Source organism: Triticum urartu, chromosome 4A, assembly GCF_056163025.1.
Source record: "Triticum urartu cultivar PI428250 chromosome 4A, HENAU_Tu73, whole genome shotgun sequence".
NCBI lineage: Eukaryota > Viridiplantae > Streptophyta > Magnoliopsida > Poales > Poaceae > Triticum > Triticum urartu.
In genome coordinates, this window is record NC_141876.1 from 149210307 (window position 1) to 149229925 (window position 19619).

At 49.3% G+C, this 19619-nt stretch overlaps 1 long non-coding RNA gene across 1 annotated transcript; it reads left to right on the plus strand.

The window, feature by feature from the left end:
• The first annotated feature begins 5156 nt into the window (after nucleotides 1-5156).
• On the plus strand, nucleotides 5157-15752 carry LOC147975189 (uncharacterized). The gene is made up of 2 exons (XR_015600573.1): nucleotides 5157-6831; nucleotides 8101-15752. It is a non-coding gene; the product is annotated as an uncharacterized LOC147975189 (long non-coding RNA).
• Nucleotides 15753-19619: the final 3867 nt, after the last annotated feature.

The window sequence follows — 19619 nt, forward strand, 5'->3', positions numbered from 1 at the left end:
CCATATAAAGGGATAAGGATTCACCTTTTCATCCACGCCTTCTTCCTCCTTTTCTCATCCATTTTCGCACACTCGAACTCCAGCGTCCAAGTCCGCACTTCCCACCTCAACCTTCTCCAACCGTGTCTGGAGCGGGAGGCAGGTGGATGGTCTCCTCCGTCACGGAGGGACACATCAAGAAGCTGAGGAGAGCCGGATACCTGCCCGACGACATCGCGCACCGGCTCCCAGATGAGGGGCAGCTCATCCCCACCCCCAGGCCCCATGAGAGGGTAGTGTTCCTTACCCATTTCCTTCGTGGACTGCAATTCCCTCTCCACCCATTCGTCCGGGGGCTCATGTTCTACTACGGCCTGGATTTCCACAATCTGGCCCCGAACTTCATCCTCAACATCTCGACGTTTATCGTCGTGTGCGAGGCCTTCCTCCGCATCAATCCCCACTTCGGCTTATGGCTGAAGACCTTCAATGTCAAGCCGAAGATAGTGGGCGGTTGCCAGGCGGAATGCAGAGGTGCCATGGTGGGCAAGATGCCCAACGTCACATGGCTCGAGGGTTCCTTCATGGAGACCATAAAGGGGTGGCAATCGGGGTGGTTCTACATCACCGAGCCGCGTGACCCTGCATGGGCAGCGGCCCCCGAGTTCCGATCTGGCATCCCCACGCGGCTCACCTCCTGGAAAGAGAAGGTCCTGTCCTAGGGTAGTTCGGGAGAACTGACCGGACTCCAAACATGTATTCAAAACATGGTGAACAAGAAGGTCAAACTCGTCAATGTAGTCCAGGTCATGCTCATCCGCCGGATCCTCCTGTGTCAACAACGGGCCTTCAACTTGTGGGAGTTTGACCCGGCCCAGCACCAAACTCTGAACAGGCTCTTCGATACAACACACGAGGATGCCTGGAAGGTGCTATTCAAGGGCGCCGAGGTTCCTCCTCCTACTACCGAGGATCGCGGATTCTGCGTGAAGCGCCAAGCCAGCGCGGTAAGCTATTTTATCTCTTACAAGATACTTGTTTTACATAGTTTGACTCTATGTGGGATCTAAGCTCCCGTTCCTTTGACAGGACTGGCAGGAAATGGCCGGACAGATCGACTGTCCGGCTCCTTTGCCCGAAGGCTGTTGACACCTGATTTTGGCAAGATACAGATCGCAATGAAGATGGTCTCGAGTGAATGAGTTTTCAGCATAAAAATATTCACGTCACCGAGTGGAACCACTTTGATGTTTCGGTTATATTCATTCGACTTTATCTTACGGACCGAAACTATACTCCGAGTGGCATAGTTCAATGTTCCGAGTGGTTTTTGGCCAATCATGTCTTCAAGATGACCTTGGATGAAGGAGCACTCTTAAGGAATTGTCTTCGTCTCGTCGAGGCAATCGATTTTGATATATAAATCATCTCAATCCGAGTTCATATGCAAAAGTTAGAGGCAATATACTGCAGACTGAACCTCAACGGAAATATGGCGCGAGGTGCCAGACACTTGTCTGATAGGTTGCGCGAGTAATTCGGCCATCAATACGGCCTTGAATCAAAAAACCTTCAACATGGAAAAGTTTCATCTCGTCGAGCCGATCGATTTTCATATATAATTCGTCTCAATCCAAGATCATATGAGGCCTGGAGAGACAAATCAAGATCGGGCTATGTTTTCAGTCGGAAATCCGAGTGAAAAATTTACCATCCGAGTGAAAGTTTACGGTCGAGTGAAAGTTTACGGTCGAGTGAAATTTTACGGTCGAATAAAAGTTTGCTGACCGGATGAACTTATTATTATCCAAGTGGAAATGTAGTCATCCGAGTGAAAATATGATCATCCGAGTGAAATTGTCGTCCAGGTGAAAATATTCCGAGTGAAAAGATTACCATCGGGACGAAAACTTGCCGATTGAATAAGATAGTGCCTTCCGAGTGGAAATATAGTCATCCGAGTGAATAAGATAGTGCCTTCCGAGTGGAAATATAGTCATCCAAGTGGAAATATAGTCATCCGAGTGAAAGATTGTCTTCCGAGTGAAAAAGTCCAATCGGACGATCCGAGTGAAAATATCTAATATCCGAGTGGATGAGCTCAAGTCCGAGTGAAATTGAACATGTGCTCGAAAGTTTATCAAAATGACCTTGGATGAAGAAGTGTTCAATACAGAAGTTGTGCGTATCATCAAGACAGTAAATTTTGATTTTGGAGTCATCATCATCAGAGATAATATATAGCCTACAAATTCAGTACGAGACTCGAATAATCCAGTCTACTGCAAAACCGAGTCCGACTGGAAGATAAAGATGACCTCGAAAAGTATTCAAGATTGCCTTATTTGAAAAAATAATCAACATGAGAGTTGTTCGTATCGTCGAGGCGCACAAGTTTGATATTTGGGCCGTCTCGATCGGAGATCATATGCAAGCCCGGCGGCCCGCGCAAGAAGGAAGATAGAGTTTGGGCCAGATTCAGACTGAATCCGAGTTGGAATAGAATTAGGACTCTAGGACGTGAATTGATGTAATTTTTCTTTTAAGGAAAGCCTAGATGAATCCTTTACTTGTACGGAAAGTCCAGCCGCCTCTTATATATGTTGGGGGTGACGGCCGATTGAACAACACACAATCGAACAAATCAATATACTACTTTTTCATCTATGTTTTATCTCTCCACCGTTTTTCTATCTCGTTCTTCGCTGTTCTTCGTGTTTGAGAGCTGCGAATCCCGAGGCTCTAGGGGCGAGCGAATCGACCTAGGGCAGCCCATAGCCGCTGCACTCCCTGACGGGGTCCCTCCCGTGGGTGTGGGGTTTTCGGGTCTGCAAAAGCGCCCGTCGACTGTCTTGCGTATCGCGCTGTCAGTCGGGTCTCCTTCGACGTGAGCTGCGGTGCATCACCCCCGGCATCGAGGGTACACGTGACGTGTTCATGTGTCAACAAAGGCCCAACAAACGCTCTCCTGACGGAGATGCTGACTCCGGCTCCTTACAAGGTGCCAAAGAAGACCACGAAGGCCAAGGGAACCCAAAAGAGTTCCCGACGCCAGGTGTTATCGGACTCATCGTCCGATGACTCTGCGGCACACTCCTCCCCCGAAGACGATGAGGAAGAAGAAGATGCTCCCCCTCCAGGTGGGGGAGACAAGAAAAGGAAGGCCTTCCCAACTGGGGGGGCCGAAGGGTCCAAGAAGGGAAGGACTCCCCTTCCGGACAGCTCCACCGCCGCCGCCGAAGGCGAAGACGAGTGGTTACCCAGGGCCAAGCCCCTGGGGAGGTCGTAAGTATTCGAGTACCAGAGTAACTCATAGCATCCTTTGTCGCACTACTTCCCCTAACACCGAATATGATTATGCAGGCCGCCACGAGCCAGTATCGATGTATCGTCGGACGGCTCCCTGGGCTCGTCGGACATGGATAGCGATCCAGTCCCAACCGCCACCTCCCCTCATCCTGCGGACGACGCCGAGGTGCTGTCTCACGAGGCACCGAGTCGAGGGGAGACAGTCCCGGAGGCGCCTCAAGGCGGCCTCCCGGACTCCGGGAGCCGATGTGACAAGGCCCCTGAGAGCTCCGAGTTCGCCCCTCAGCCGAACACCGCGCCGGAACCTCTAGTGGTTCCGGGCTCGGGCAGGCGGCCTCCTTCTAAGAGGGGCGAGATGCCTGTACCGGTGACCTCTGTCCATCCAGAGGTGCCGGATAGTCTGCTGGAAGCGCTTCGCAGCGCTTCCATCGACGAGGAGCACCACACTATCACGAGTGCGGTGATCCAGAAGGTTTAGTCCGACAAGAGCGGATTGACTGAAGCCTGTGCCAGCCTTCTAACAGGCTTTGAGGTAAGTGTTTGAAATATAGGAAAATATTACCGCATAGACAGTAGCCCATGATGCTCTGTTCGGTGTTCACAAAGAAAAGCCGAACAGAGGATCAAACAATATCGCAGGAGTCTAATATGAGTATGTCAATATGCGTATGCAGGCTTCGCTGCTGGCGTCCACCGCACTGACTGCGGAGGTCGCCGTACTGAAGCAGGACCTTAAAGGGTCCCAGGACGAGCTCGGTCTTGCCAAGAGGCAGCTTGAGGAGAACAAAGGTAAGTAGTACCTAGTCTGTGGATATGTATAAAAAGAGTGCGATTGCAAAATGACAGGATCATCGTGAATTTGCCAGGGGCCACGACCGAAGTGGCGACCCTAAAGCAAGTGCTGTCCAAGGCCGAAGATAAAGCGGCCAAGGAGCGCACCGAGCAAGAAAAGCAAGAGGCTCGGGTGGGCGAGGTGCAGCAAGAGTTCCAAGCTCTCGTGACGAAGCACGAGGCATTGGAGCTTGACTCGAAGACGCGAGAGTCTGAGCTTGCCGCGGCCCTCGAGAGCGCAAAAAGTGCCAAGGCCGAAGCCCAAAAGGCCCTCCAGGAGATCGACGCAATGAAGAAGATAGCGGCGGGTAAGGCATTCTATATGCAGAGCAAGCATGTAAAAGTGAATTACCGTTTACTTACCTGAATTTGGAGCTCTCCAGGAGCATTCGCAGATTTGCCCCGCAGCGTGTCGGATGCCGCACAGTTTTACCAGGCCGAGGAGGGAAGCTCAACAGAGAAGCTGTTCTGGTCTCAGTATACTGAGACCGAACACCCAATGTAACGCCCCGAGACCGATGTGCCAGGTGTCGTTCAATTATTCGTTGTTGTTGCCTTGCCTTTGCTTGCGTGTCATGCATTGCATATCATGTCATCATGCGCATTTCATTTGCATACGTGTTCGTCTCATGCATCCGAGCATTTTCCCCGTTGTCCGTTTTGCATTCCGGCGCTTCGTTCTCCTCCGGTGGTCTTTTCTACCTTTCTTTCATGTGTGGGGATTAAACATTTCCGGATTGAACCGAGACTTGCCAAGCGGCCTTGGTTTACTACCGGTAGACCGCCTATCAAGTTTCGTACCATTTGGACTTCGTTTGATACTCCAACGGTTAACCGAGGGACCGAGAAGGCCTCGTGTGTGTTGCAGCCCAACCCCCTTCCATTTTGGCCCAAAACCCACCTAACTCTGCTCCATCATCTAGAGCGTTCGATCACAATCGCGTGGCCAAAAACCGCACCTCATTTGGACTCTCCTAGCTCCCTCTACCTATAAATATGTGATCCCCTCCGAATTTTTCGCGCAGTCCAAACCCTAACCTTCGTCCACCTCGCGCCGCCGGACAATCTCGTCCGCGCCGGACATGTCCGCCGCCCTCAGCCACCTCAGTCCGACCAACCGGAGAGCACCACCTCACCGCCGCCAGCGCCCTCACCCACTCAGCTCGCGCCACCTCAGCGCGCCACCCTCTCTCTCCCCTCCCTCCACCGCGCCAGACCCGCGAGGCCCATCCACAGCCCGCCTCGCACCGCACCGGGCCCGAGCCGCCGCCGTGTGCACACAGCGCCGCCGTCTCGCTCTGGATCAGGAGGAGCCCGATCCCACAGCTGCCTCCGCCCCGAGCGCCTCCCCTCGTCGGACTTGCACCGCCGGCGACCACTAGCACCCGCCATCCCAAGGGAGCCGCCATGGACGAGCTCCACTTCGCCGGCTTCCGCTTCCCCGAGCGCCGCTGGCTACCTCCGTCACCGGATCTGGGATCCCCGTGGCCAGATCCGTCCATTCCCGCAGATCTCCGCCGTGCCCGCCTGCCGGAGTCCCCGCTGTCGCCTCGCCGTTGACCTAGGGCGCCGCCGCCCTGTTCCTGTTCGTGCGCCAGGCGCGAGGACGACGAGCGCCTCCGCCTCCTCCCCGCATGGGCCCAGCTCCAGCCGGCCCGAGTCCGGCCCAGCGCGCCGCCCCCGCCTGGCCTACCTCCTACGCGCCATGGGCCGCGCCTCCAAGCCCAGCCGTGCAAGGCTCCAGCTCCCGCCTCGGCCTGCCTCTCTCCTCCACCGGCCTGCTTCCCCTCCAGCTGGGCCAAGAGTCCATGGTGAGCTGCCCCCCCACGGTTCCTTAGTATTTTTTTTCTTCTGCTGGCCCAATCTGCTCCAGTTTCGGCCCGTGATGTGTTTTTTTCAGCGCCTGGGATTTTTTCTATTTATCCAGAGATTGCCAGTTTTGTAGAAAAGTCCCCCTAGTTCATGCATTTAATAACTCACTAACCGTGCATCGGATTAAAATGATTTATATATGAAACTTGCTCAGAATTTTGTGTAGGATAATAATATCCAACTTTCATCTAGGTTTAAAATATTTAAAATGATGTTTGATTAAATTTACTCCTATGCCATGCTAAAATGATTTAATTCATAACTTAATAACCGTAACTCCGAATTTAATAAATTATATATGTAAATGGGGTAGAAAAATGCCTAGTTAAACATGGTGACCTTTATTTGCATGTTAAATAACTCTAAAATTGTGTTTAGGGCAGAACAGTACCAAACCTTAAATTATGCATATGAGGATTTTTCGGAATTGTTGTTCGTTGCTTCCGGCCTCATTTAAACTTGCCTAGATAGGTAGTTTTGTTGTGCTTCACCTCTTGTCATGTTAATCAACATTTAATATTGTTGGGGTACATAAACGAGAGAGAACTAAATAATTGATGTGGTGTTTTGTCAATATGCATCCCGATGCATATTGAGCTCCACTTAATTTGTAGGATTGCTTGTGCACTTTGCCATGCCATGCCTCATTAAACCGGACATGCATCATACTTGTTTGCGCATCGTGCCATGTTTATGTGATGGTTGTTTACTATGTTGTTTGCTCTTTTCCGGTGTTGCTTCTTCGGGTTGGTTCCGATAACGTCGCGTTTGTGAGGATCCATTCGACTTCGTCCGTTTGTCTTCTTCATGGACTCGTTCTTCTTCCTTGCGGGATTTCAGGCAAGATGATCATACCCTCGAAATCACTACTATCTTTGCTTGCTTAGTTGCTCGCTCTTTTGCTATGCCTATGCTGCGATACCTACCACTTGCTTATCATGCTTCCTACTTTGTTGAACCAAGCCTCTAACCCACCTTGTCCTAGCAAACCGTTGATTGGCTATATTACCGCTTTGCTTAGCCCCTTTTATAGCGTTGTTAGTTGCAGGTGAAGATTGAAGTTTGTTCCCTTTTGGAACATGGAGATGTTGTTCCTTGTTGGAACATGTTTACTTGTTGGAATATCACTTTATATCTTATTTAATTAATGCATCTATATACTTGGTAAAGGGTGGAAGGCTCGGCCTTATGCCTGGTGTTTTGTTCCACTCTTGCCGCCCTAGTTTTCCGTCATATCGGTGTTATGTTCCCTGATTTTGCGTCCCTTACGCGGTTGGGCTATAATGGGAACCCCTTGACAGTTCGCCTTAAGTAAAGCTCTTCCAGCAATGCCCAACATTGGTTTTACCATTTGCCACCTAGCCTTTTCTTTTCCCTTGGGAGTCGCGCTCCTGAGGGTCATCATTATTTTACCCCCCCGGGCCAGTGCTCCTCTGAGTGTTGGTCCAACTTGTCAGCCGCCGGTGGCTACTAGGGGCAACTCTGGGCTGGCCTACCGGAAGTTTAGACAATCCGGTGTGCCCTGAGAAAGAGATATGTGCAAGTCCTATCGGGATTTGTCGGCACATTCGGGCGGTGTTGCTGGTTTAGTTTTACCCTGTCGAAATGCCTTGTTGTACCGGGATACCGAGTCTGATCGGAACGTCTCAGGTGGAGGTCTATTTCTTCGTTGACCGTGAGAGCTTGTCATGGGCTAAGTTGGGACACCCCTGCAGGGATTTGAACTTTCGAAAGCCGTGCCCGCGGTTATGGGCAGATGGGAATTTGTTGATGTCCGGTTGTAGATAACTTGAACCTTAACTTAATTAAAATGAATCAACTGCGTGTGTAACCGTGATGGTCTCTCTCCGGTGGAGTCCGGGAAGTGAACACGGTTGTTGGAGTTATGCTTGATGTAGGTAGTCTAGGATCACTTCTTGATCATACTTTTATCGACCGTGTTTTGCCTTCTCTTATCGCTCTCATTTGCGTATGTTAGCCACCATATATGCTAGTCGCTTGCTGCAGCTCCACCTCATACCTTGACCTTACCCATAAGCTTAAATAGTCTTGATCGCGAGGGTGCGAGATTGCTGAGTCCCTGTGGCTCATAGATACTTCCAAAACCAGCTTGCAGGTGCCGATGAGTCCGTGCAGATGACGCAACCAAGCTCAGGAGGAGCTCGATGAAGATCTTGTCCTTTTGTGTTGTTTCGTTTCAGTCGATCAGTAGTGGAGCCCAGTTGGGGTCGATCGGGGACCGTGTCGCATTTGGGGTTCTTCTTTTATTTTGGTTCCGTAGTCGGACCATGAGTGTATTTGATTGATGTAATGTTTATTCATGTAATTGTGTGAAGTGGCGATTGTAAGCCAACTATGTATCTCTTTCCCTTATTAAATTACATGGGTTGTGTGAAGATTACCTCACTTGCGACATTGCTTTCAATGCGGTTATGCCTCTAAGTCGTGCTTCGACACGTGGGAGATATAGCCGCATCGAGGGCATTACAAGTTGGTAATCAGAGCCTTCCCCGACCTTAGGAGCCCCATTGCTTGATCGTTTTTAGCGGACGAGTTGAGTCTAGAAAAATGTTTTGAGTCATTTAGGAACTATATATCGGAGAGTTTAGGAATTCTTTTTACTTCCCAGTCTCCTCATCGCTCTGGTAAGGTATCCTGACATAGAGTTTTGACTCTTCTCTTCTCAAATTTCACCAAAAAAAATTTTAGGATCACGCGGGTATCTTGGAATCGTTCCGATGTTTTTATGATGAGAACATTGTCTTGGTGCCTCCTGTCAGGGGTTTAGTGGAAGTGTCCCGGGGAGTTGAGCTCCGAGGTGTTGTCGTCATAATTTTATCGTTGCAGTTCTGGAATACCTGAGTTTAGTACACCGACATCGAAAATCTCTTTTATGCAGTTCGTTGGTGAGATAACCTCGACGCCACCCAGTACTGGGGCAGGAGTTCGGGAGTATCGCCATAACTTGTATAACGGATGCTTTTCGAAGGTTGAGGTAGATGATTTCCGAAGGTTTCTTGGTTATGTGTTGAAGGATGGATACAGCTGGATGTAGGATTTGTTAGTTTGGGTGAGATATTATGCTTCCCCTGTATCCCCAACACCTGATTGCATAACCGGAAAGGTTCGGGAGTTTCATAGGTGGGAATTCAAGTAGCTCTTAGGATATCTTTCCAACAGATGTATGATATGAAATTGGGGTTCGACGTCTAGTGGTCCGCCTATTCACGGTCGGTTTTACAGTGGTCTCGTTGTGTCTTAAAGAGTCCTTGGCTATGCCGACTCGGGGACTCTTCGTACGTCATGTGCACTGCCTTGTACATGATGGTGCTGTACGATCGAGCCCGTGTAGGCCCCACCACGAAAACTTCGGACGAAATCTCTATCATATGTTTGTTCCGGCTTATTCCGCAAGCCAATTCTTTGTTTTTGTTTTGAGTTGTGGTATTCGAGTTGCTTCGAAGTCAAGTGTTGATTCCATACATTTCCTAAATGGTGTTCTCATACTTCTATGTGAATACTAATCCTTCTTGATCATCGAGTTTGTCATTTCAATTTCTTTTCACCGGTGTGCTTCTCTTCAAGTGGATCCGATCATTTCAACATCCGCAAGATTCAATCCCAGTTCTTCTCAACGGTGTCTGTTTCATCCGTCTCCAAGTTGCCTTTGTTTTTCCCACCCTCCCTCCCTTGTTTCTTCGAGGACCCAGATTTCTTATTCAAGTATCCATTTTATTGATGGAAAGCCTCTCCATTCCTTTTCCGTCAATCTTCTTATCCGGTGATTCTCATGAAGATCTTAACGGAGCTTCAAGTTCGTCACTCTTCACTCGTCTTCTTCTCCGGTGGAACCAATTCAAGTTGTTGGTGTTGATCATATCCCTTTCCTCATTTCAAGGTTTTCTCATGCCGGTGCAATTCTTAATCGTTAACCTCTCGCCATCCTATTGTCCCGGAGTGCTCAAGTTTTCTCAAAAGGCTCGTCTTGTCATTTAAGATCCTTTCAAGCTCTTTCGAGATTGTTATCTCATTCATGTCATTTAATTCAACCGGTGCTTTCTCTCTTTTGAATCGTTCAACAGTGTTTCTTTTGAGTGGGCCCTAACCCATAGGTCTTTTCCCAGGATCTTACCTGACTCTTCTAATTTCTACCGGAGTTATTCTCAAATCCATTTTGAAGTTTGACGTAAGAATGAATTATCATCAGTCAAATGTACTTCTCCAAGATCTGTTAAATTCTTTTCATCGTTGGCTCAACCTTTCCATTCTTCATTCTGGAGTGTCTAAAATAATTCTTGGTGATGTTTCTCGTCGTCATTCTCGGAGATTTTGAAGACCGAAGAAGAGTTTCTCTTTAATCTTGCTCCATTCTTTTCAAGATTCGTGATTCTAGCTTGTTGCCTTCCTCTCATAGTTGCTTTCGATTGTGAGAATTCTTTCACCCATCCGGAGATATTCAAGAGTCTTCTCAGTATGATTATCCGGAGTCCATCAATTCAGGTTTATTCATTCTCAGCTTTCAGCTCTCTTACTCTAAGTCATACCAGTGTTTAAATCAAGGATTCTCTAATCAGCTCGTAATCTCTTCATTCTCATGGATCTAAATCCTCACAAGCATCTTCATTTAATTGCTAATTCTTCCCGGTGTTCCTTTACCTTTCCTTCGGTCATTCTAATTCTGACGGTGGTTCGTTCAAGATTTCTTTTCCTTATCAATTTATTCGTTATTTCAATTCTACCGGTGGTTCATTGAAGACCTTCTCAAGTTTGCGCTGTCCTTGCTACGAGAATAAGTAGTATGCCAAATCCGTTGTTTGTCATCAATCTAAATTGGTGATGGATAAGCATAATGTAATTCTTATTCTTGTTTCATCCAAGTGGTTAATTCCCTATTCCGGAGGCTCATCAAATTCTTGTTTCCATTTGTTCATCTTTCTTTACCGGAGTGCCAAGTTTTCTCTTTATCTCGTTGCTAAGCTTCATCTAATCATTGCAAGGCTTCAACCTTACTCTTCTCATCTTCCTTTCCGTTTGATCATTCTTTTGTTACCGGAGTTCATCATGAAGGTTCTACATGATGGTTCATCAAGGATTTAATTCTTTCTCGAAGTGTTCATCGAGATTCTTTTCAAAGGAGCTCAAGCTTTCTTCATCTTGTTATCCGGAGTGCATTTCTGTCTACCGTATCTTTGGAGGTGGTATTATGCCATTCTTGATAATTTGAATTCTTGTTTCTTGATTCACATGTTGTCATGAATGAGATATTTCAAATCCATCAATCTCGTCATTGGAGTTATCTTGGGTTATATTTCACCTTAGGCTTTCCCTGAGGATGGTTGTTATTATGGTGCTTATAAATGATCCAAGTTTCTTCATTTATCCTCCCGGTGATATAAGTTTCTTGTCTCCTTGTTCATGTCAATCCAATCTAGTGCATCCGTCAGTGGCAGAATTTCACCTCATATTGTTTGAGTTGTATTCCTTAAGCCCATATCAGCTTATTATTTTCGTTGTTGGTTTTCCAACAACTCCATTCTAGCATTTGTTGTAAGCGTGCTCCCTCGAGATCTTGTTTCCCTTCGTTCATCCCACTCTATTCTTACTTTTGTTCCGGAGGCTTTGTGATGTTGCTCTGTTCAAATCATCATCTTGTTTGTCAAGACCATGTTCTTTTCGTGCCTATTCATTTAACCGGAGTGTCGTGCCCTCTTTTCAAGTTCTATCTCCTTATCAAGTTCTTATTCAATTATTTTCATTTCAACCGGAGTGCTACCCGAATCGGTTCTTTCTTGTCCCTCTTTTCTAACGGAGTGTTTTCGACTTTGTTCTCCTTCGTTGTATTCTTTTCTCAAATTTGTTCAACCTCTCAAGATTCGTGGTTTCTCTCGTTTGTCAGAGAAGCAACTTAGTTTTACCTTTTCTCTCTTCTCTTCCGTTTTCCCTCCGGTGCCATTCTAGATCTCGGGACGAGATCCTCTCGTAGTGGTGGAGTGTTGTAACGCCCCGAGACCGATGTGCCAGGTGTCGTTCAGTTATTCGCTGTTGTTGCCTTGCCTTTGCTTGCGTGTCATGCATTGCATATCATGTCATCATGCGCATTTCATTTGCATACGTGTTCGTCTCACGCATCCGAGCATTTTCCCCGTTGTCCGTTTTGCATTCCGGCGCTTCGTTCTCCTCCGGTGGTCTTTTCTACCTTTCTTTCATGTGTGGGGATTAAACATTTCCGGATTGGACCGAGACTTTCCAAGCGGCCTTGGTTTACTACCGGTAGACCGCCTGTCAAGTTTCGTACCATTTGGACTTCGTTTGATACTCCAACGGTTAACCGAGGGACCGAGAAGGCCTCGTGTGTGTTGCAGCCCAACACCCTTCCATTTTGTCCCAAAACCCACCTAACTCTGCTCCATCATCTAGAGCGTTCGATCACGATCGCATGGCCGAAAACCGCACCTCATTTGGACTCTCCTAGCTCCCTCTACCTATAAATATGTGATCCCCTCCGAATTTTTTGCGCAGTCCAAACCCTAACCTTCGTCCACCTCGCGCCGCCGGACAATCTCGTCCGCGCCGGACATGTCCGCCGCCCTCAGCCACCTCACTCCGACCAACCGGAGAGCGCCACCTCACCGCCGCCAGCGCCCTCACCCACTCAGCTCGCGCCACCTCAGCGCGCCACCCTCTCTCTCCTCTCCCTCCACCGCGCCAGACCCGCGAGGCCCATCCACAGCCCGCCTCGCACCGCACCGGGCCCGAGCCGCCGCCGTGTGCACACAGCGCCGCCGTCTCGCTCTGGATCGGGAGGAGCCCGATCCCGCAGCTGCCTCTGCCTCGAGCGCCTCCCCTCGCCGGACTTGCACCGCCGGCGACCACTAGCACCCGCCATCCCAAGGGAGCCGCCATGGACGAGCTCCACTTCGCCGGCTTCCGCTTCCCCGAGCGCCGCCGGCTACCTCCGTCACCGGATCTGGGATCCCCGTGGCCAGATCCGTCCATTCCCGCAGATCTCCGCCATGCCCGCCTGCCGGAGTCCCCGCTGCCGCCTCGCCGTTGACCTAGGGTGCCGCCGCCCTGTTCCTGTTCGTGCGCCAGGCGTGAGGACGACGAGCGCCTCCGCCTCCTCCCCGCATGGGCCCAGCTCCAGCCGGCCCGAGTCCGGCCCAGCGCGCCGCCCCCGCCTGGCCTGCCTCCTACGCGCCATGGGCCGCGCCTCCAAGCCCAGCCGTGCCAGGCTCCAGCTCCCGCCTCGGCCTGCCTCTCTCCTCCACCGGCCTGCTTCCCCTCCAGCTGGGCCAAGAGTCCATGGTGAGCTGCCCCCCCCGCGGTTCCTAAGTATTTTTTTTCTTCTGCTGGCCCAATCTGCTCCAGTTTCGGCCCGTGATGTGTTTTTTTCAGCGCCTGGGATTTTTCCTATTTATCCAGAGATTGCCAGTTTTGCAGAAAAGTCCCCCTAGTTCATGCATTTAATAACTCACTAACCGTGCATCGGATTAAAATGATTTATATATGAAACTTGCTCAGAATTTAGTGTAGGATAATAATATCCAACTTTCATCTAGGTTTAAAATATTTAAAATGATGTTTGATTAAATTTACTCCTATGCCATGCTAAAATGATCTAATTCATAACTTAATAACCGTAACTCCGAATTTAATAAATTATATATGTAAATGGGGTAGAAAAATGCCTAGTTTAACATGGTGACATTTATTTGCATGTTAAACAACTCTAAAATTGTGTTTAGGGCAGAACAGTACCAAACCTTAAATTATGCATATGAGGATTTTCCGGAATTGTTGTTCGTTGCTTCCGGCCTCATTTAAACTTGCCTAGATAGGTAGTTTTGTTGTGCTTCACCTCTTGCCATGTTAATCAACATTTAATATTGTTGGGGTACATAAACGAGAGAGAACTAAATAATTGATGTGGTGTTTTGTCAATATGCATCCCGATGCATATTGAGCTCCACTTAATTTGTAGGATTGCTTGTGCACTTTGCCATGCCATGCCTCATTAAACCGGACATGCATCATACTTGTTTGCGCATCGTGCCATGTTTATGTGATGGTTGTTTACTATGTTGTTTGCTCTTTTCCGGTGTTGCTTCTTTGGGTTGGTTCCGATAACGTCGCGTTTGTGAGGATCTGTTCGACTTCGTCCGTTTGTCTTCTTCATGGACTCGTTCTTCTTCCTTGCGGGATTTCAGGCAAGATGATCATACCCTCGAAATCACTACTATCTTTGCTTGCTTAGTTGCTCGCTCTTTTGCTATGCCTATGCTGCGATACCTACCACTTGCTTATCATGCCTCCTACTTTGTTGAACCAAGCCTCTAACCCACCTTGTCCTAGCAAACCGTTGATTGGCTATGTTACCGCTTTGCTCAGCCCCTCTTATAGCGTTGTTAGTTGCAGATGAAGATTGAAGTTTGTTCCCTTTTGGAGCATGGAGATGTTGTTCCTTGTTGGAACATGTTTACTTGTTGGGATATCACTTTATATCTTATTTAATTAATGCATCTATATACTTGGTAAAGGGTGGAAGGCTCGGCCTTATGCCTGGTGTTTTGTTCCACTCTTGCCGCCCTAGTTTTCCATCATATCGGTGTTATGTTCCCGGATTTTGCGTCCCTTACGCGGTTGGGCTATAATGGGAACCCCTTGACAGTTCGCCTTAAGTAAAGCTCTTCCAGCAATGCCCAACATTGGTTTTACCATTTGCCACCTAGCCTTTTCTTTTCCCTTGGGAGTCGCGCTCCTGAGGGTCATCATTATTTTACCCCCTCGGGCCAGTGCTCCTCTGAGTGTTGGTCCAACTTGTCAGCCGCCGGTGGCTACCAGGGGCAACTCTGGGCTGGCCTACCGGAAGTTTAGACAATCCGGTGTGCCCTGAGAAAGAGATGTGCAGCTCCTATCGGGATTTGTCGGCACATTTCGACGGTGTTGCTGGTTTAGTTTTACCCTGTCGAAATGTCTTGTTGTACCGGGATACCGAGTCTGATCAGAACGTCTCGGGTGGAGGTCTATTTCTTCGTTGACCGTGAGAGCTTGTCATGGGCTAAGTTGGGACACCCCTGCAGGGATTTGAACTTTCGAAATCCGTGCCCGCGGTTATGGGCAGATGGGAATTTGTTGATGTCCGGTTGTAGATAACTTGAACCTTAACTTAATTAAAATGAATCAACTGCGTGTGTAACCGTGATGGTCTCTTTCCGGCGGAGTCTGGGAAGTGAACACGGTTGTTGGAGTTATGCTTGACGTAGGTAGTCTAGGATCACTTCTTGATCATACTTTTATCGACCGTGTTTTGCCTTCTCTTCTCGCTCTCATTTGCGTATGTTAGCCACCATATATGCTAGTCGCTTGCTGCAGCTCCACCTCATACCTTGACCTTACCCATAAGCTTAAATAGTCTTGATCGCGAGGGTGCGAGATTGCTGAGTCCCTGTGGCTCACAGATACTTCCAAAACCAGCTTGCAGGTGCCGATGAGTCCGTGCAGATGACGCAACCAAGCTCAGGAGGAGCTCGATGAAGATCTTGTCCTTTTGTGTTGTTTCGTTTCAGTCGATCAGTAGTGGAGCCCAGTTGGGGTCGATCGGGGACCGTGTCGCATTTGGGGTTCTTCTTTTATTTTGGTTCCGTAGTCGGACCATGAGTGTATTTGATTGATGTAATGTTTATTCATGTAATTGTGTGAAGTGGCGATTGTAAGCCAACTATGTATCTCTTTCCCTTATTAAATTACATGGGTTGTGTGAAGATTACCTCACTTGCGACATTGCTCTCAATGCGGTTATGCCTCTAAGTCGTGCTTCGACACGTGGGAGATATAGCCGCATCGAGGGCGTTACACCCGATGCCTCTGAGCGACCAGCTAAAGCAGCTGGTCGAGCTGCACAAGGCGGCCGAACAGGCCATGAAGGGCCTTATAGTCTGGCTGTGGCCTGGCGACGCCCTTCCGAGCAGCTAGTTTGGCCTGGTGAGGCGGCTTGTGGATGCCTGCCCACGGCTGGAGGTCGTCAAGCGGTTCGTCTGCATCGAAGGTGCACACCAGGCTTTGGCCCGTGTGAAGGTGCAGTGGGCCAAGCTAGACGCTGTGAAGATGATCAAGGAAGGGCCGCCGCAAGGCAAGGAGCATCGCACCCCCGAAATTTATTATGAGGGTGTCCTGAAGGGTGCCCGTCTTGTAGCGGACGAATGTTCAAAGGATGTAATATTTGAGTAAACTTGCTCGTGTGATCCTGTATGATGAAAACTTGTTTCATATGCGCTATGCAACGCTTGTGTGAATTTAAAATATTACCTTATGTTTGGCTGTTTATCCAATCTGAGAGATGGCTAGTCCTCGGCTTCTGCCCCCCATGCCACGAGTGCTGGGGTGTTTGGGATAAACCTGAGCACTCTTGTTCCCATGTTTGGGTCCTTCGAGGGAGGTGCCCAGCACAATGAACAAGGCAACCGGACTAATAATGCTTTATCACTCTCACTTAGCCATAGAATTCTATAATTTTAAATTTCGGCGAAGCCCCTGGTATTCAGAAGGCCGAGTTCGGGGCGCGATACACGCCTTTAAGCCGGACAGGGCCGGCCCCTTGCTCTAAGCGGCATAAGTCTTTAGGGACTCGAAAACCTTGCCGAACAGCGACCAGTCTCTCGCTTTATCGTGACAGTCAGTTTTAGCTTTCTCTACTGAGGTGCTTTAGCCCAGCAGAACCGGGGCACAATCGCAGTAGTTCTCCTAGCACTACCTTAGCCGATAGAGTGGAACGTAAGGTACCAAAACATAGGAGCCGTGCAAACCCAACATTTGACCAAAGACATGATTCGGAGCTGATGCATATAATGCTATAAGTTCGGGGTGCCGCACTTGTGAAAGTGTTCGGACTTTTCACACCATATTGTGGGGTACGTAAGCCCCTGGTGTATTTGCTGTATCAAAGTGTACGGTTGCAAGGCGTCATTAATGACACACACACACACACACACATATATATATATAACGAGAATGCAATAATAGTCGTAATGTTATGCATTGTTTATTCAAAAAGGTGCGTTTAAAGCAGAATGATACAGATGGTGCGATAAGCAAAGAGTAGGACTATGTCCCTTCCAAGGGCAAGCTGAGGAATAGTATTAAATCAAATATTTCGCTCGTTATTGTAATCCACCTGGGAATCCCGTGGTGTGACGTAGCTTTCTGCCTCCTTGGTTGCTGCATTTGTGCTCGACAATAGTGCTGCCGGGCAGGGTTTCCAGAGATTAAGGTCCTGCAAAATAGAAAAATAACCAAACGGGAAGCCCCTAGTGCGGTTTAAGCCGCGTCTTGGGGCGTGCCGCAGTTGTGCCCCCTCCCCACCTGTGCCCATGGTATTTTTAATGCGTAATTGTGTACGCGTGGCACGAGTTTCGCCGTTTGGCTGGGACTGGGGTGGGGGCCGCATTGCTACGCGAGCTCAGATCGCGCCAGGCGGTCTAGTTGCCGATTGCTCCGAGCGCGCTTGAAGGTGTCCGGGTCTTGAAACGCCGAACTGGTGGATTGCCTTGAGAGGCTGCTTTGCGCTTCTGCTGCGAGGGTCGCGGTGTGCTCCTCCGTTCGGAGAGAGCGCTCTGTGTTTCCATTTACTGTAATAACCCCGCGAGGTCCTGGCATCTTGAGCTTGAGGTATGCATAATGCCGTACCGCATTGAATCTCGCAAATGCGGTTCGCCCGAGCAGTGCATGATAACCACTGCGGAACGGGACCATATCGGAGATTAACTCTTCGCTTCGGAAGTTATCCGGGGATCCGAAGACCACTTCCAGTGTAATTGAGCCTGTGCAATGGGCCTCTATGCCTGGAATGACGCCCTTAAAGGTCGTTTTTGTGGGTTTGATCCTTGAGGGGTCTATACCCATTTTGCGCACTGTGTCTTGATAAAGCAGGTTCAGACTGCTGCCGCCATCCATAAGGACTTGAGTGAGGTGAAATCCGTCAATGATTGGGTCCAGAACCAGTGCGGCGAATCCGCCATGACGGATACTAGTGGGATGGTCCCTGCGATCGAAAGTGACCGGATAGGAGGACCATGGGTTGAACTTTGGGGCGACTGGTTCCAACGCATATACGTCCCTGAGCGCATGCTTCCGCTCCCTCTTGGGGATGTGGGTTGCGTATATCATGTTCACCATCCGCACTTGTGGGGGAAACCTCTTCTGTCATCCGGTGTGTGGCTGCCGGGGCTCCTCCTCGTCATCGCTATGTGGCCCCTTGTCCTTGTTTTCAGCAATTAACTTGCCGGCCTGCTTGAACACCCAACAATCCCTGTTGGTGTGTTTGGCTGGCTTTTCTGGGGTGCCGTGTATTTGACATGAGCGATCGAGTATACGGTCCAAGCTGGACGGACCCGGCGTACTTTGTTTGAATGGCTTTTCCGCTGACCGGGTTTAGAGCCTTTGAATCCGGCATTGACTGCCGTATCCTCGGTATAATCACTGTTAATACGGCGCTTATGTTTGTTGCGACGTGACCTGCTATTGCCGTCCTTGGTATCCAAAGTACCATGGTTCTTTGATATGTTATTACTGCGAGCCAGCCAACTGTCTTCTCCCGCATAAAAGCGGGTCATGAGTGTCGTGAGGGCTGCCATAGATTTCGGCTTTTCCTGACCAAGGTGCCGGGCTAGCCATTCGTCGCGGATGTTGTGTTTGAAAGCCGCTAGGGCCTCTGCATCCGGACAGTCGACGATTTGATTTTTCTTTGTTAGGAACCGAGTCAAGAATTGCCTGGCCGATTCTTCTGGCTGCTGAATTATGTGGCTCAAGTCATCGGCATCTGGTGGCCGCACATAAGTGCCCTGAAAGTTGTCGAGGAATGCGGCTTCCAGATCTTCCCAACAGCTAATGGACTCTGCTGGCAAGCTGTTAAGCCAATGCCATGCTGGTCCCTTGAGCTTTAGTGGGAGGTATTTGATGGCGTGTAAGTCATCACCGCGGGCCATGTGGATGTGGAGGAGGAAATCCTCGATCCATACTGCGGGATCTGTTGTGACATTGTATGATTCAATATTCACAGGTTTGAAACCTTCTGGGATTTGATGATCCATTACTTCGTCTATGAAGCATAAGGGGTGTGCGGCACCTCTGTATTGGGCTATATCGCGACGCAGCTTGAATGGGTCTTGCCCGCTGTGTTCGGCCCGGCCGGATTTACTTTTACTGTATCCGGCGTGACGTTTATCGTCTCGCATAGTGGGGCACCCTCGTGATCCGTAAATCGATCTTGCATGCTTTGCTTTGTCCTCCAATATGTCTCGCAGGTCTAGTGTATCTCCCCATGCCTTTATATTTGAATGGCGCCGGGGTGCAGGCTGAGTTTTTGGCTGGAATGCCTCTCTATCGCGGCCACGAGGTGGCCGATCAGCCACGTCATACGCTTCTTTCTCCAGTCGAGGTAGCAACCTACATTTTGGGTAACTCTTGGAGGGGCGCTCGAGTTTGTATTCCTCGGCCGCGAGGACTTCAGTCCATCTGTCAGCTAGCAGATCTTGATCAGCTTGAAGTTGCTGCTGCTTTTTCTTAAGGCTATTTGCCATGGCTATAAGCCGGCGTTTGAAACGCTCTTGTTTGACGGGATCCTCTGGCACGGC